Here is a 16,493-nt window from a genome sequence, read left to right as displayed (position 1 = left end):
CTAACACAAAATTCGGCTCTCTCAATCACTCCCAATTCACCCAGCCGCATTTTCTGCCCTCAGTCACGGTAATACGTCCCGCTCCTGTATTCCTAATCCCGCTCCGTGATTTTTGTTTCGGATGGTAGAGATTTAGACTGTGCAGATAAGTTAATTGAGAGAGATTCAGTGTTTCTCCTTCATCCTTACCAATCTATTCCCCTAAAAATTCTCTCAATCTCACAGACGTTTCACTACAATCAAGTCAGGAAACCACTCTAAAACATGGTTTGAAAGGTTTATTTTTTACTACAATCAAGTCAGATACAAGCTTAATTTGAGAGAAATTTTCGTCGTTGTCGTCGTTGCCGTATCAAAGCTATCCATCAAATTAAAGTAACTGTTCTTCTCTCTATTGTGTTTTTATTTTCCTTTTATTTAAAGATCTATGATATGGTATTGCTCACCAATTGTTTGATAAATGCCTAAGAATATAAGTAGGATTTTATATTGAATTCTCAGTCACACACAAGGAGTTTGACTTCTCTCATTTGCTGGTACTAATTTCTCACTAATGGTATTTTGTCTGAAGAATGTTGGCATCTGCTATCAAGCGTGTTGTGATTGTTGCATGGAAGCAATATGATTTATCAACTCTAATGAGGGGTGAAATATGCAAGGTCCTAAGATCAGGACACGTGGCTTTGCTTGGAATACCAAAGATGAGCAGCAGGGAGCAAAGAAGCTGTGAGAAATAGGCAGAGGGAAAGTCCAGAGCAGAGCTAACCAGAGCAAAGTTGCCAGAGCAGAGCTTCCAGAGCATAGCTGCTAGAGCCAGAGCTAACTAGAGCAGAGCTTCCAGAGCAGAGGGCCAGAGCCAAGTTGCCAGAGCAGAGTTGCCAGAGCAGAGCTGCCAGAGCCAGAGCTAACTAGAGCAGAGCTTCCAGAGCAGAGGGCCAGAGCAAAGCTGCCAGAGCTAAGTCATTAAAGTCAGAGCCAGAGCCAAGTCGCCAGATCCAGAGTCAGAGCTAAGTCATTAGAGTCAGAGCCAGAGCCAGAGCCAAATCGCCAGATCCAGAGTCAGAGCTAAGCTATTGGAGCCAAAGCGCGGAGCCACATGCCAAAGACAATTCGCTAGAAGGCGGAGCTACTTAGCAGAGCGGAGCCAAAGAGTAGAAGTCTGCCCCAAGGAAGGAAATCCAGAGCGGGATGATGAGGATAGAATCCAGCTCTGTAATTGGGGGACAACGACCTAACAAGTTATAATCTAATAATAGCCTTAATTAGTTTAATGGCGAGCATGCAGAATAGATGACCAGACGAATTTACTACTTTACCCCGACTGTAATGCCTATAAATACCTACGATGATGAATTAAAGCACACGCTCTCTCTTTTACTGCTTTAAGAACTCTTCTCTTTCCTTTCTCTCTAGAGTTTGAACTAATAAAATTACATATATAAATAAAATATCTAAATTATTAGAGTTATGTTTGTTAGATAGTTGATAATTGGAGTCATGGTTGAATATAATTTCATATTTGATGATGCTCTCTCAAACTCTAGATGAGATGATGCTCAAAACTCCAGACGAGATGATGCTCTTTCAAGTTTTAGACGAGATGATTCTCTTTCAAGTTTCAGACAAGATGATGCTCAGAAGTTAGAGGTGATCTGTCAAGTTTGCGACGAGATGATGCCCACAACTTGGTTGGTCTTAAAACTCCAAATGATATGATGTTTGATAAATCAGTTATGGTCTTTTAAATATCAGACGAGATTATTTTCATAATTAGTTATGCTTTTAGAAGTTCGGAATTATATGATACTCACAATTCAATTATGATTTTTCAAATTCCATATAAAATTATGGTCAAAAGGCAAAATAAAAAAAAAATTGAAAAAAAATAATAAATCTTGTAACAACAAATGCAACAAATCAATCCTCCATCATACCTATGTCAAATTTATATGTATTTCTACTCTTTTTTTTTTCTTACGCGTCAACTTTTTATATAATTTCATATGAAAACTAATGGGTATTTTTATGATCTCAACAAAATTAATAATTTAATTGCTAAAAGTTGTTGAGATTAATATAATTTAAAATGTATTACTAATTTAATTTAATTTAATTAATTATATAAATAATTTACATAAAAAATTATTTTATATAATTATCATAAGAATAACATAAAATATATAAATTACAAGAAAATATGTACCCGCCGAATTTCGACGGGTAATACACTAGTCTATTAAATAATAGATAGATAGATAGATGTTTGTTAATGTGTTTGAAGATTCATAGCACTTAGCTATCGCATCTTTTTTCCAATTTGAATTTTTTTGAAATGTTTTTGTTTATTTTCATTTTCTCCATTTTAAGATTCTTTTTTTTTCTTTTCTATTTTCGCATTTTTTCCAGTTTGAATTTTTGTAATAATTTACTGATTTTTTTTAAATGTCTTTTTCAACCAATTAGACTTAGTTATTAGTATTTCTTAAATTTTATCACGACCTACTATTTATTATTATTATTATTATTATTATTATTATTATTATTATTATTATTATTATTATTATTATTATATTGAATTGTATCTACTAATTTATACTAGTTCATAAAGATTTAACACATTTTTAAAGAAACAGACAGAAAGCTAAATAGATTGCACAAATTGACATAGAGAAACTGAAGAAACCTTGGCATAAAAATAATCAAATATTCAAAAAGATGTAAAAACAAAGAATAAAATGGGGGAAAAAACGGATGTTAAAGTGAAAGAAATAACTGAAAGCATGTTATTCTTTAAATGTTAATAACATATTTATTTCTGTTGTAAATATATATAATATATATATTTCCCTACTTAATGACCTAACCCTAAACCCTAACCCTAGCTTTGTATCTCCTATAAATAGAGGCATTTAGTCGTCATAATGAGAAGTTCCTACAGATTTATTCTCTTTACGCTCTCTATATCATTCTCTATTCTTCTCATTTTCTCTCTACTTTCAACACGTTATCAGCACCAGTCTCTAACAACGAGTCTTTAATCAATTGAACCAATATTTGAAGGTATGCCCTAGGAAAGAATCGTGTCTTTTCGTCAAGGTAATTCCTATTTGATTTATGGATGTGATAATCGAATTATTACTTTGTGCGCTGGAGTATTAATTGAATTAGTCTAAATAAATTTATGAAAGTTTGAAGCATTCGGCAATTTGATTCTGATTATGTGTATATAATTGAGGATTGATACTATTAATTATTGTGTTATTATTATTGTCAGATAGTATATATTATAATGGATTTAGTAATTATAGCCGTTCGTCGGATTGGGAAGAACAATATCCCAATTCTCAAATCCCTGGAGATATATACGTATAATCGCAAATTCTTGGGTGAGGTTGACCTCACCCTATGAGACGGGTCGGGTCGGGTCGGAGCGCGGGTTTGACGGGTCGGGGCGCGGGTTTGACGGGTCGGGTGGGTTTTGGGCGCGGGTCTGGGATACCAGAAATAAAGTACACATTCTCATTAATAAAAGTAACAATTATTGTGAACAAATGTAATACTTTAGAAACATTACATTTCATCATATCAATAGTTACTTTTCCTCAAGACAATGATTATTTGAATTATTATTTGAATTATTTCATCATATCAATAGTTACTTTTCCTCAAGACAATAATTACTTGAATTATTATTTAATTTTTTTTCTATATTCTATTTATTTTCTCCGTTATTCAAAGTAATTGTTATTATAATGAAAAGTAATTATTGATATGCAGAAATGTAATGTTTTCAAATTATTACATTTGTTCACAATAATTGTTACTTTTATTAATGATAATGTGTACTTTATCCCAAACCCGCGTCCAAACCCGACCCGACCCGCGCCCCGACCCGACCCGACCCGTCTCACCCCATGAGGTTGACCTCACCCAAGACCAACTCACGTATAATAGATTAGGATTAAGTTTCGTATTAATGCAATAGAGGTGGGTACAATAATTAGCAATAATTAAAAGTCGATCAATTTATATTCAAACACGCATGTCTGTATAGTTTATACAATGTGTTGTATTGTTACCCTTTGGAATTTAGTAGCGCCTAAAAATTGTGTTAGTATATTTAACAGTGATTGAATGGAAAGAATCATTGAATAATTCTGTCCTTATTTCGAAAGATTTATGTTGTTCTGTTATCTCCAAATTTTGATTCTGATGAGCATATATTTGATTGATTTATTAATACAGTTCCTGAAGAATTGTTTTGTTCAATCAATTCATGAATTCATCCTTGTGGAATGAATTTATAATTCTTAATAATCTATGAGATTATTAAAAATAAATCGTTGAAGTCTTTAACGAAAACACAACGATATAGCTTCATATTAAATATGAAATATAATGTGTTCCCGATGAACATGTGAGATAAAGTTAATATTCCGGAAGAATATTAAAATATTGAGAATGATTTTTTTTAAGCTTTATTTTGATATTTCCTCATTATTTAGTATTTAATTTATTATTAAATTGCTTTACTTTATATTGAATTAATATTGATGCTCCCGAAATAGCACAATTAATATTCCTGAAGAATATTACATGTTCTTGAAGAACAATTTATATTTTAGGTGATATAACATAATTTAAATATTACAAGCTCTTGAAGAGCAATTGATCTTCTCAATTCAATTGTTTTTTGAACTATTATTGAGAATATGAGTTATACAATTAAAAATTGATAACATTTTTGTATGGGCTCCGGAAGAGCTTCATTGATTTTACTATGAGAATTGAATAATTATACATATCTATTATTTTTATCACATAATCATGTCAAGATGAATTTCAAATTCATACACCCAAATGATTTAAAAATAACTCAAGACTTGAGTATTTGGGTTGTCTACATTACAATTAGTGCGTGATTAAAATACCTCCCGAAGAGGATTTCACATCTACTAAATTCTTTTATCACCATTCAAATGCACTCATAGCTCTATGAAAATTATATGTATACTTTGTGAAAAATACATATATAGAGCCAATAATTGAGGATCAATTCATATGTTGATGCTTTGATTTATCCAACTTAAAACTTTTTTTTCGGCATTAGGGGGAGATATGAATGATGAATTGTACAATGCCGTAAATTTCTCGTTAGATTAATTATGTTAGATTCATGCATTAATGAACTAGAAGTTCAACAAGTTATTATTGACTGCCACATGAGTGAAATCTTATACATATGTCATATTGCACCACAAATAATTGAAGTCCCTGAAGGACGAAATTGATTTAATGCTTATTGACGCCAGAAGCGTAAACGATCTATTGGTGCACAAGATAAAATATCCGCGGATTACAAATTCAAATAAAGAACTCAAATAATTCTGAAACCTCATGAAGAGGATCGTCCTGAAGACGATAATCCCAATACATTTTGCACGTGCACTAAATTATCGTAATATTGGGATTACGAAACAACTAGACCAAATATTATGAGAAATGGTGAAAATTTGGTTCTACTAAAGTTGTCATGAACTTTATGAATACGTGAGAATCGCATAATAGAAAAAATTATAGTTGTCGACAACACTTTTTGCCTCAACAAATTGTTAGTTCAACTTGAAGATTATTTGGATCCAAAACAAATGATATTAAAGTGCCAGAAGCACTGAAAAATATAGAAGTAAGCAATGAGGCAGAGCCGAACTCGCTAAATGAAAATAATTAAGCGAGGTTAGTAGTTCAAGGGATTGAGATTCCCAAATATATTCTCATGTTATGAATGGCATTATGTTTCATTATTTATATAATATTTTATGGCAGTACTCATTGATATAAATACCAAATTTATGAACGTTATGGTTGTATTATTATATAGGCCATTAAACATAAATATATATGTGAAAGTCCATAACCAACTAAGGAAGTTCTTTCCGAAGAAAGAACATATATGAATACTCAAAACATGAGGAAGTTAACTCATGTCTAAAGATGAGTTTTGAAAAACTTAGTTAAAACTAAGTATTGTCTCGACTTGTAGATCGAGCATCTTTTCGATAAAGTATTTCAAACTAATCGATCTGTATTTTATATGAATTAATCGACCTACCCGAAGAAGGCTTTGATGAATTTGATTATATCACATTCATTCACCTAGACCAAAAGAAAATAACGAAATTACTTAGGACCCGAAGTTCCTTACTTGTGTGCTATTGAAGCACTATTTTTATCATGCATGATATACAATTTGCAGTTAACTTGCTAGCAAGATTTAATGTTTCTCCAAGAATGAGAATTTTAAATGATATTAACCATGTTATTGGTTATATTCAAAGCAAATTACAATTGGTCTATGTTATGAAAGAAATCGAAATTCAAAATTAGTGGATGATGTTGATAATTTAATTTCGAAAACTATATTGAACACATTCAAGATTGTTATCTTGAGGGGGAGCATGATCTTTTAAATAGTTTCGAAAATTAGACTTTGAAGGTCAATGGCCCTGAAGGCCAAATGGTTGTACTCTTTTTCCCTTACTAAGTTTTTTCCTACAAGGTTTTCTTAGTTAAGGTTTTTAATGAGACAACTAGTGTAATATATGAGTAAATATACGTCTTGTACTTTTTCCTCTACCGAATTTTTTCCATAGGGTTTTTACGGAGAGGTTTTTAACAAGACATGAACATCTAGACTCTAACATCAAATGAGGAGTTTCTTTGAAGTCAAAGTGCACGCAACTCAAAAGATACATGAAGATTAGATCAAGCGATAATATGGTGGACTTATTCACAAAGACGTTACCAACATCGACTTTTAAAAAGTTAGTGCATAAAATCGGCATGCATCGACTCAAAGATATACAATGATCAATTTCAAGGGGAGCAGCTGTACTCTTTTTCCTTAGACTAGGTTTTTGTTCCATTGAATTTTTCTTAGTAAGGTTTTAATGAGGCAGCATATTTTTAGGGTTAGTCATTTAAGGGGGAGTGTTGTAAATATATATAATATATATATTTCCCTACTTAATGACCTAACCCTAAACCTAGCTTTGTATCTCCTATAAATAGAGGCATTTAGTCCTCATAATGAGAAGTTCCTACAGATTTATTCTCTTTACGCTCTCTATATCATTCTCTCTTCTTCTCATTTTCTCTCTACTTTCAACAATTTCAATATTATTTTTTTTTGGTCAGGCAAAGAGAAATTTAAGAATTAAAAGTGGGGTACCTCCTAGAACACCTTTCGAACAATGTGTTTGAAGATTCATTAATCATTATTAGCAGTTAGATATACTCCATTTTCGCATCTTTTTTCAAATTTAAATTTTTTTGAAATGTTTTTTTTTTTTTTCATTTTCTCCATTTTAAGCTTCCTTTTTTTTTCTTTTCTATTTTCGCATTTTTTCCAGTTTGAATTTTTGTAATAATCTACGGATTTTTTTTAAATGTCTTTTTCAACCAATTAGACTAAGCTATTACTATTTCTTAAATTTTATCACGACCTACGATTTATTATTATTATTATTATTATTATTATTATTATTATTATTATTATTATTATTATTATTATTATTATTATTATTATATTGAATTGTATCTACTAATTTATACTAGTTCATAAAGATTAACACATTTTTAAAGAAATAGAGAGATAGCTAAATAGATTGCACAAATTGACATAGAGAAACTGAAGAAACCTTGGCATAAAAATAATCAAATATTCAAAAAGATGTAAAAACAAAGAATAAAATGGGGGGAAAAACGGATGTGAAAGTGAAAGGAATAACTGAAAGCATGTTATTCTTTAAATGTTAATAACATATTTATTTCAATATTTTATTTTGTGTTAATAGGCAAAAATGTCCACTTCCTTAAGTTTTTTTGTAAAAATGCCATAAATTATCATACAAAGCATTCTATGCCCTAATTATGTGAAGTACCTATTTTACCCTTTGATGTGGATGGGTGTGCTTGGTTTTTTGTGAAAGTCTTACACATTTGACCGATTTGACAGCTATCAGTCATAAAAGTCAACGATTTGACAGCTATCAATCAAGAGTACATATGACCGGTGGGTGGCTTGATCATGTGTCCACCCGGCCGGACACATGATTTTATTGGCCGGACACATGATCTGCCACCCAAATCATATGTCCGCCCGATGAAATTATGTGTCCGCCCGAGCGGACACATGATCTAGCCACTCATCGTTCATATGTATTCTTGACTGATAGCTATCAAATCGTTGATTTTTATGATTGATAGCTGTCAAATCGATCAAATGTGTAAGACTTTCACAGAAAACCAAGCAAACCCATCAAATCAAAGGGTATTTAAAGAATAGGGCATAGAATGCTTTGTATAATAAGAGATGACATTTTTACAAAAAAAGATAAGGAACTGGACATTTTAAATTTTTACTCTTTTTTTTTTGGTCAGGCAAAGAGAAATTTAAGAATTAAAAGTGGGGACCAGGGATATTTATTTCAATATTATTTCTTATATATTTTATATGAAATTAAAGGTATTTTTTATGAACTTTTATTTAAGATACATATTTTATATATATATATATATATATAAATATATATATATGAGAATAAAATATTATGGTAATGAAAAATGTATGTTTTAGATTTCAAAGTAATATATATATTAGAATAAAATATTATGGTAATGAAAATGTATGTTTTAGATTTCAAAGTAAACGTAATTAAATAAAAAACGGTTACTAACTAATGCTTTAATATTAAAAAACTGTTAATATGTGCCTTAATCATTCTTGAATTTCATGAATATCAAATTATAAGTATAAATTTTAAACTTATATTTATAATGTTAGTAAATGATTCACTTGTTATGTCATTCTACTGTGTAGTAAACTGTGTAAGATATCGTGTTCTCTACCGTGTATGTCTCGTATAGCTGTGTGATTCGTTTGAGCAATTGACGTGGATGGATACCCTAAAACAATTATAAATATACATCATTAAAGTTGATAATTATGATAAACAATTACAAGTATGAATTGTGCATCAATTATTAATAATTAGACTATTACCTTTATCTCCACTAATATATTGAAGATATTTATTGAAGCAAGATTAACTCTTTCAAATACTTACAACTTCAAATAAATGTTAATTACTAATTTGTTAGAACATGAAATATAATTAAGTGGTAAATTACAACTTCCAAAATATTGATTAACATGATCTAAGGTGCGTGTTGAATATTTTATCGAAAATTCTTTTTAATAAAGAACTCTAAAGGTTGTTGATCTTAGTTACACAGTTGACTACACGGTTATGTCATTCTACTGCGTAGTAAACTGTGTAAGATATTGTGTCCCCTACCGTGTATGTCTCGTATATCTGTTTGATTCGTTTGAGCAATTGACGTGGATGGATAACCTAAAACAATTATAAATATACATCATTAACAAGTGAATTATTTACTTACAATTACATCTCAAATTTAAGTTTAAAACTTATACTTATAATTTGATATTCATTTACTTACATCTCAAATATAAGTTTAAAACTTATATTTATAATTTGATATTTTTGAAATAACAAATGAATTATTTACTAACATTATGAATATAAGTTTTAAATTTATACTTATAATTTGATATTCATGAAATAACAAGTGAAGCTTTTACTTACATCTCAAATATAAGTTTAAAACTTATACTTATAAATTTAGAGTTTAGAATTATAATATGAGAATCATAATTTAACATTAGAACAATGAACATTATTAGTGACACCATTAATATTTTTCACCATTTTTTATTAGGATATTATCTGAAAATATTTTCCATTATCATTCTTTATTAATATATTTTCTTAATCATACTTGAATTTGAGAATCCTCAATTGAATTTCTCACTAATCTTACTTCAATTAGTTCATCACTCATTAATGGTGATGATCATTCTTAATTTAAAGTATGATTCTCATATTACAGTTCTAAGTTCTAAACTTAGATTTGAGATGAATTAGTTCAATTAGTTCATGATTCACTAATAGTGGTGATCATTCTCATATTAAAAGTATGATTCTTATATTATGATTCTAAATTCTAAACTTAGATTTGAGATGAATTAGTTCAATTAGTTCATTAATTATGGTGAAATGTAGAATATAATAATGAAAACATAATCTGAAAATATTGTCCATTAATAAGTGAATTCACTATTATATTATACTTTTCACTATATTCAGTGAAATTTCATATTATAAAATGAAAATCATACACTATGACTGAATCATGAACTAATATACTAATTCATCTTATAACTCTAGGCGTATAATTTAAAGATATACGATGAGAATGATACTTTATACACTACCATTAAAAGTGAATCATGAACCAATATATCTATTTCATCTTGTAACTCTAAGTGTATAATTTTCACTGATATTTTTTTATTAATATATTATCCAAAAATATTGTCCATTAATTATAGTGAAATGTAGAATATAATAGTGAAAATATTACCCGAAAATATTGTCCATTAATATGTCATACCATTCAAAAATCACTACAAAAAAACGTACGATTACCGACGGCATTATGCCGTCGGTAATAAGGCACGGCCGCCGGTGAAAAATGCTACCGACGGCGTTACCGGCGGCAAATCGCCGTCGCTAATCAGCTCGTCGGTAACGCCATTACCGACGGACTAACAGCGGCGAAGCCGCCGTTGAACGTCCGAGTCGTCGCTAATTAGCGGCGGCGCCACCGCTGTCGGTAATTTCCACCGGACGGCAGTGGCGCACACGCCGGAGTTGGCCAAGGTTTACCGAGGGCAATATGCCGTCGCTAATTACCGACGGCATTTTGCCCTCGGTAATATTTTTTAATTTATTTATTTTTATTTTATTTATTTATTTTATTTATTTATTTTATCGTATATCCACAATTTATTTCCGTATTTATACAATATTGCATAATTTAGACGAACTTCCCAGTCGGTCACCCATCTTAGTTGTGCACTAAGTCAAGCACGCTTAACCTTGAAGTTCTTTTCGAATGGTCACCAGTACAGAACACTCGTATTATTGATATATATAGTATCTATTAATTCATTTAAAGTCTACTTCAATATACAATATCATATATATTCATAGCCTTAGAATATGCAGAGATGATATCCAAAAAATGTTGTTAATTACGAATTGGGCTCGTTTCCGTTCTTATTTTTATGTCGAAAAAATATTTATTTATTAATTTATACTCCCTCCGTCCACCAATTCAAGGCCTACTTGCCTTTTTGGGACGTCCACAAAAACAAGGCCTACCTATTTTTGGTAAGTTTTTATTCATTATTTAATCAAAAAAGTCAAAGATTCTTTACAAAAAAAATGGGACCCTTTCTCCACTCAACTAATAAAAATACACTTTTTCTTAAAAAGTGGGACCATTTATCCACTCAACTAATAAAAATACACTTTTTCTTAAAATTCGTATTTTTTCCCCTAGGCCTTTAATTGGTGGACGGAGGGAGTATTAATTTTCATTTTTTTATCAATCTTGTTTATACACCATAAGTATTTTATCAATCTAGTAAGAATCTTGATTTCTTACTAGAAATATTATCTTATATTAGTGATGAGTGATGAGTGAATCACTAATCAAATTAACATTCTTAAGTTATAATTATAAGATTCTTACTAAGAATCTTGAATTCTTAGTTTCTTAATAATCTTAGATTAGTGATGATTGATAAGTGAATCACTAATCAAATTAACATTATTAAGTTATAATTATAAGTTTCTTACTAACAATCTTGAATTCTTAGTAATAATCTTAGATTAGTGATGAGTGATGAGTGAATCACTAATCAAATTAACATTATTAAGTTATAATTATAAGTTTCTTACTAATAATCTTGAATGCTTAGTAATAATATTAGATTAGTGATGATTGATGAGTGAATCACTAATCAAATTAATATTCTTAATATTACGAGTATCGGACGACGTCGTTTCTTCACATCGTCGCCGGTGCCATGTCAGCTTTCAGATGACTTAAATGGTGCCAAGTCAGCACTCAAATTGGGGGTAATTCAAAATCATGGCAAAATTGTTTACGCCCTTAAGTTCATGGAAAATTTGATAAAAAAAAAGTTCATCGAAATTTTGGAAATGGGCCCAAAGTTCATGGTTTTTGGCGTAATTAACCCAATAAGAAATGACCGATAAAAAATGAAGCTTCCCTTGTACGCAAGAAATTACTATTACACTACAAAAAGGAAATACTACAGAAAAAAAAAAAAAAAACTCACACCGGAGCCTATTCGAAAATGTCTTGATCCTACAGTTCTTAAAGGGGACATGTGGCATCATTTTATTGCACCGCTTTTCCTTTCCAAAGCATCGCCGCCGCTTCCGCCTCCACTCCCGTCGCCATGGATGTTGAAGCCGCAGCGCCGCAGAAGCCGACGGTCTTATTCGCACAGAAGCCAAACTTCCGGCCTAGCGTGGCTCGAAATCTACACCCCGATCTACGAGGAGATGAAAATCGACATCCGGATGAATCTCAAGGTGTTGTTAGTTGGCCCAAATTTGGCCCAACAAGCCCATGCCCTATCCTTGGCAGCCCTCCCATTTCCCCCCTTCCAGTCGAAAATTAGTGCCCTTTTGGGGTTGTGACCCCTGCGCTTCTTCTCCCCCATGAACCTCTTCACCTTCCTTCTCTAGATCCTTCTATGGTAGGCTATTTAAAGAGCCCTTGGTCTGTGGCTGTAGAGCAGACGAAAATTGCTTAGTGTTCTTCCTTTGTGTGGAGGTGCTACCGGTGAAGGTGTAAGGCTTGTTGGCCGATTGTGGTGCCGGCGAGAGCAACGTCCCCTTTGTGATTCTTCGTGGCTTAGTGTGTGCGTGATCGAGAGGAAGAGAGCTGTACCTGAGCCGAGAAGATCGACGCCCCTTGTTCCTCTCTTTGTGTGTTTTTCCTTGCAGGTTGTCGAGGCTGCTGCTACCTCGTTGCTGCGCCGCTGTTGCTGCTGCGTTGTTGCCGGAGGACAGCCGCCGCTGCTGCTGCCCCTGCCGCCGCCGTCCCTGCTGCTGTTCCAGAGCTGTGTTGCCGCTGCTTTGCTGCCCCGGAGAAGGAAGCCTTCAACAACGACGACGAGGGTCGATACTCAACAGTGGTATCAGAGCCACGGTTGACCTCGTCGTCGCATTGGTAAGTCGGGGTCCTGACCTTAGGATTCCGCTCTGGTAAAGCGGCTTAAACCTCTCTTGTTTTTCAATTTCTAGTTGCTGCCATCTGGTGCAGTTTAGGCTTGGTGCTTATCTGCTGGTAGATATCTAGGATTCGTGTGTCGAATTCTGTTTTCTGATCTATTTTTTTTTTCGCTGTTACTATTCACGTGAATAGTGATTTCGTGAATAGTGTTTTTGGTCTCTTATTTTTACTTCCGCTGTAAACTCTGTGGTTGTCAATCTTTGTGAGTCTTTGTGATTATTTGCTTCGTGTTGCGATGTCTTCTTTGGCAAATTATGGTTTAGCTCCTTTTAATGGTAAAACGGACTTCGGTTTTTGGCAGCAGAAAATGGAATGTATTTTAATTCAACAAAATGTTTATCAAGTAATTGATGATTCGTATGATGAAGATGTTGATGAGAAAAAGAAAACTCAATTGAATCGTCTTGCCTTGTCTGCTATTGTTCTCAACTTGTCTGAGTGTGTTCTTAGAAAAGTAGGGAGAATGACTTCTGCTAAAGAACTATGGTCTAAGTTAGAGGAGTTGTACACTGGAACCTCGTTGCCGTCTAAGATATTTTTGATTGAAAGGTTTTTCCGTTTCAAACTTGATTTGAATAAGAAAATTGATGAAAATGTTGATGAATTCACTAAGTTAGTTCAAGATATAAAACTGACGGGTGATAAACATATTGATGAGTATGCTCCGTATGCTCTTTTAAATGCTATTCCTGACTCTTACAGTGATGTTAAATCTGCTATTAAGTATGGTAGAGATAATGTGACGCTTGACACTGTTGTGAGTGCTTTAAAGAATAAGGAATTAGATTTAAATTCTAATATTTGTGTTCAAGAACCGGACAAAGTCATGCATGTTAGGGGTGAAAAGAGATTTAATGATAAGTCTAATCATAGATATAAGCCTAGGAAGTGCTATAACTGTGGTGAAACTGGTCACTATATTAAGGATTGTCCTCACCCTAAGAAAAAACAAGATGTAGAGCATGCTAATGTAATTGGTAATGAAACCAATAGTGATGTGTTCTAAGGTGGAGCTCTTTCTTAATGCCTTAGTGTTGTTCTTTGTGATTGTTTAGGCTTTGTGGCTTTGTGAGACTTCGTTGGTTAGTGCCTTAATGTCTATGTGAGTCTTTGTGGCTTAGTGTCTTTGTGATTGATTAGTAGCTTTGTGTCTATGTGGCTTTGTGAGTTTTACTTTGTGATGACCGTTTGTGTCGCATGTTATCTTCGTGATCATGTGTACTTTGTGATCTGTGCTAGTTCTTTGTGGCCCTTTGTGCTAGACTAACTTTGTGTTAGTGTGCTTCGTGCTTGGTGGTTGTCTTTCTCTTGTTTGTGTTTTGCAGGAATTGACTTGGTTAGTTTACCCGTTGACCTTTGTGGTCTTGTGTTTCCCTGTTATTTCTTTGTGATTTAACAGGGGGCTCGGCGATGATGATTATGGTACAGCTTCCTCTTTGATGCACACAATACCGTGATTGGGCCAAAGGTGGAGATGTTGTTAGTTGGCCCAAATTTGGCCCAACAAGCCCATGCCCTATCCTTGGCAGCCCTCCCATTTCCCCCCTTCCAGTCGAAAATTAGTGCCCTTTTGGGGTTGTGACCCCTGCGCTTCTTCTCCCCCATGAACCTCTTCACCTTCCTTCTCTAGATCCTTCTATGGTAGGCTATTTAAAGAGCCCTTGGTCTGTGGCTGTAGAGCAGACGAAAATTGCTTAGTGTTCTTCCTTTGTGTGGAGGTGCTACCGGTGAAGGTGTAAGGCTTGTTGGCCGATTGTGGTGCCGGCGAGAGCAACGTCCCCTTTGTGATTCTTCGTGGCTTAGTGTGTGCGTGATCGAGAGGAAGAGAGCTGTACCTGAGCCGAGAAGATCGACGCCCCTTGTTCCTCTCTTTGTGTGTTTTTCCTTGCAGGTTGTCGAGGCTGCTGCTACCTCGTTGCTGCGCCGCTGTTGCTGCTGCGTTGTTGCCGGAGGACAGCCGCCGCTGCTGCTGCCCCTGCCGCCGCCGTCCCTGCTGCTGTTCCAGAGCTGTGTTGCCGCTGCTTTGCTGCCCCGGAGAAGGAAGCCTTCAACAACGACGACGAGGGTCGATACTCAACACAAGGCGCACAGGGTCAAGCTCAAGACCCGACGCGAGCAACCTGCAGAAGTGCGCCGACTTCGTGCACGCCTTCATGCTCGGCTTCGATGTCATCGACGCCGTCGTGATGCTCCGGATGGATGAGCTCTACGTTTAGTCGTTCGAGATCAAGGACGTGAAGACGTTGAAAGGGGAGCACCTGTCGCGAGCGATCGGGCGGCTGAGCGGGAAAGGGGGCAAGACGAAATTCGCGATTGAGAATTCGACGCGGACGCGGATCGTGATTGCGGATTCCAAAATTCATATGCTTGGATCATTTGCTAATATCAAGGTCGCTAGGGATTCGCTTTGTAGCCTAATTTTGGGATCCCCTGCTGCTAAGGTGTATTCGAAGCTGAGAGTTGTCACAGCTCGCCTCGCTGAAAGGTTTTACTCCCTCCGTCCTAGTATTAATGGCTCGTTTCTTTTCGGCACGGGTATTAAGGAGAGCTATATGAAGAGAAAAACTGTATGGCCCACATGTTTAATGATATGATTAATTAATCTTAAATATTATTAATAGAATAACTTCTCTTCTTCCTCAATCATGGCTGCCGCTGGTCGTCGCCACTCTCAACACCAGCGAGGCCGCCGGCGCTGACGCCTTCCCTTTGCCTCATCTGAACTGTCATCTCCCTCCACCCCCGTAGCCATCCACATACATCTCAAACAACAAATAAATCATCCACAGATCCGAAAAAATTAACCATCCGGGCATCCACAGACATCTCGAATCCATCCACAGTTCCGAACAACAATGAAAAAAGCAGCTACCCAATCAAACTTAACCATATAAAGTGCTACAGAATCGGAGAAACATTGACACAAATGGATCGAATCAAAGTCAAATTACGGCGAAAACATGGTAAACTAAAAAGTAAATTGACAGATCTAAATCCAAGAAATTTAAGAAATCTCCATCTGCAATTAAAACCCTAGCCTAAAATCACGGTTGCGGCAGGAGAGTGGAAAAAGGTGGGAGGCGGCCACTGCATTCGCCACCAAGTCTCTTCTTTCCAGATCTGAGGAGGAAAGAGTTGCGCCCTCACCTTCGTCTCTTCTTCCTCAGCACTGGCGAGCAGAACTCTAGCGATACAGCAGAGGGAAGGCGATGGAGGATAGGGCGCTTTCT

Source organism: Salvia miltiorrhiza, chromosome 1 (genome assembly GCF_028751815.1).
Source record: "Salvia miltiorrhiza cultivar Shanhuang (shh) chromosome 1, IMPLAD_Smil_shh, whole genome shotgun sequence".
In the NCBI taxonomy this organism is placed as follows: Eukaryota; Viridiplantae; Streptophyta; class Magnoliopsida; order Lamiales; family Lamiaceae; genus Salvia; species Salvia miltiorrhiza.
Note: the sequence above shows the minus strand (reverse complement) of the source record.